Consider the following 2,931-nt stretch of genomic DNA (forward strand, 5'->3'; position numbering starts at 1 on the left):
ATGTGCTGTAATTGCATCTGCAGATAGAGGGGGATTCTGAAAACTATAAGGGGCATTGATCATCTATGTAGGGAGCAGAGTCTATAAGTGAAGATCTACCAATGTTATTGAAGAAGCACTCTCATCAAAATATTGCAGTCATCATCACATTATATAGCACTGTGTACTTACAATTGCTCATTTTTCCCTTCTATTCAGTTAATTATTCTGTTTTCTTTTTGGTCTATGTATAGGGGAAATGGTGTGCACTCAGGTCGAAGGACAGTGAGGTGCTGGTAAACTGACCATTAGGTCAAGTCTATCATAAAGAAAAATTACCGCACACTCGATACTGAAGTATTGCAGAAAAAATGGTTTATGCCAATTTTATTTAAGAAAAAACAAAGTAATGGTTTGCCACATTGATAGAACAAAACCCGACGTTTCGACCCTCCCGGGCCTTATTCATGGGGTTACTGGAGAAACAAACAAAAATTATATATAAACAATGGTTTGACATAAATTGGATAAGGACACATAACTATAAAGCATATAAACAAAATAAAATAAATCACCAAAGGAAAAGCAAGCAAGATTAATATATACAAAAAAATATATATACAAAACAACTCCAAGGATGACAGTGGTCACACAATCAGGAGCGGCGAAACAATTCTGTCATAGAGTGCAATGATATTGTAAATAGACTATACAAGGTTTTACCTCTAGTCCAATGATATATATGCATAAAGGTGGCAGTAGTGGAGGAAAACAAACGATCTCTCTTTTAAAGGGCATAACCTGTCACAGTGACAAGATCACAGTGTTAGTACATAAATCACATGTGAGTACAGAATACAGATCCCAACAATAAAGGATGGGTACCAGACACGTGTAATGTTAATTAAATATTATGAATGGCCGAGCCAGTAATAAGGTGTTAATCCGGGCATAGTGTAAGATGATACATATAATGTGTTGCCTCTGTGTGTACAGGCAATATATGGATTGCACTAAAACTGATATTAAGTGCTACAGAAAAGTGTCCCATTAGAAGTGCCCACGCTGATGTAGAACAAGGGAACCCTCATTAAGATAAGTCTTTGCATGAAAAGTCAATTTACCTTATAATGAGGTCAGTAAGGGCTGCTGTCCCAGAGATATGTAGCTTATTATAGAAGGGCCGTGTCATACATGGTGGGCCTGTAGAGTAGGTGGAGACACAAGGGTAAATGGGTGGTAACCAAGGTTACCAGGTAGAAGCGGTCAGAAACGACCGGCCGGAGGAGGAGAGGTGGCGCCACATATGTACCTGTTAGGGGTCTCCTGTGGGGTCAGCGGCGCATCCCGCGCCTTGCTGTGCTGTCCTGGACTGAGGCTTGCAGTGTGGGGGTGGGTGGAACTGCCGCCCTGAAATATCGCCGGACCGGAAGTCCCGGACCGGAAGTGACGTCACTGCACATGCTCACTAAGCCCTGAGTGTATGTAAGGGCAAAACTTTGCCCAGAGGTGGGAGTGTAGCAGCACTGTTAGAAGTGCTAGTGGAAAACCACTTGCGGAGGCTGTATATAGGCGCCAAAGGAGTATCATGACAATGTATATAGCTGGGACGATTTGGGGATATATTAATAGAATTGATGGTTGAGAAAATGAAAATATGAATAGAAATAAAATGATGAAAATGAAAACCGCAAATAAAATGTAAACAGTAAAAATAAAAATGAAAATAAAAAGATTAAAAATAAAAAATATTAAAATAAATAGTGATTAATGAAAAAAAGGGGAAAAAATGAAAAAAAGAAAAAGGAAATACTGGACCAAGCAAGAAAGAAAAACCCTGACAAGGGGAAATGAGTATTCTGATGATGGAACAATGAAAATAAAAATTAATGGAAACTAAAAATAAAAACTGGAATAAAATAAAAGTCAAAGAAAATTGTATGTAAAATGAAAAATTAAAATAAAATAAAAAATAAAAAATAAAAAATAATAATTTGGAAAATAAGGAAAATTATAGCAGCGATACCGAAAAAAATCTATCCATATGCACCGGAAAACTCACCTAGTGGAGAGTAGGCTCAACGTGTCTGGAAGGTAAAAAGATTAGAGGGTTAGTGAAGCATTATAATAACCAATCAATTTCCCTATTGAGACCCTTGGGACTTAGGGTCTCAAGTTTGTGGATCCAGAATGCCTCCCTTATTTTCAGTTGTTTAATATGGTTCCCACCTCTTCTGGGTCTAGGGACCTGCTCAATGACCTGATATTTGAGCTGCGCCACTGTGTGTCTGCATTTAATAAAGTGTTCCGGGATAGGTAGCCACGTTTTACAACACCGAATGGTGGACTTGTGGCTGGCTATACGGTCCTTCACATGCTGGGTTGTTTCTCCTACGTACAGGAGGCCACATGGACATTTTACAACGTAGATGACGAAATTCGAGTCACACGTATAGTAGCCACGAATCGGGTAGGTTTTGCCTGTCCTGGGATGTGTTACACTATCCGACTTAATTACATTTGAACACGAGGCGCAATTGAGACACGGAAATGTCCCTGTGCGTTGTGGGGTCAGTACAGATTGGTTTGTAGTGGGGCGTAGGCTGCCTATGTCAGCCCGAACCAGTTTGTCCCTTATGTTAGGAGCTCTTCTGTTACACATGAGAGGTGGTGTGGAGAAGCTTGTGATGTTGGGGTAGGCTTTCTCTAGGAGGGACCAGTGTTTATGGATCACTCTCTCAACTTTAGGCATAAGGGGGTGGAACGTGTGGACAAATGGGATCCTGTTCTCATTGGTGTTCCCCGGAGGCAAAGATTGTGGTTGTAGGATCCGTGTTTTTTCACGGTCGAGTAAACGTTTTGGGTATTTCCTCTCCCTAAATTTTTGGGACATGTCCTCTAGGCGTGTAGGGAGTAAAGCCTGATCGGAGACGATTCTGGCTACCCTGGTAA

At 40.4% G+C, this 2,931-nt stretch overlaps 1 long non-coding RNA gene across 1 annotated transcript; it reads right to left on the reverse strand.

Moving 5' to 3' along the window:
* Positions 1–239: 239 nt before the first annotated feature.
* LOC143818541 (uncharacterized) lies at positions 240–1,782 on the reverse strand. Its single transcript, XR_013224596.1, has 3 exons — positions 1,292–1,782; positions 703–1,182; positions 240–455 (listed from the first exon to the last, which is right to left on the reverse strand). It is a non-coding gene; the product is annotated as an uncharacterized LOC143818541 (long non-coding RNA).
* Between the last annotated feature and the right edge of the window lie 1,149 nt (positions 1,783–2,931).

Source organism: Ranitomeya variabilis, chromosome 3, assembly GCF_051348905.1.
Source record: "Ranitomeya variabilis isolate aRanVar5 chromosome 3, aRanVar5.hap1, whole genome shotgun sequence".
Classification (NCBI taxonomy): domain Eukaryota; kingdom Metazoa; phylum Chordata; class Amphibia; order Anura; family Dendrobatidae; genus Ranitomeya; species Ranitomeya variabilis.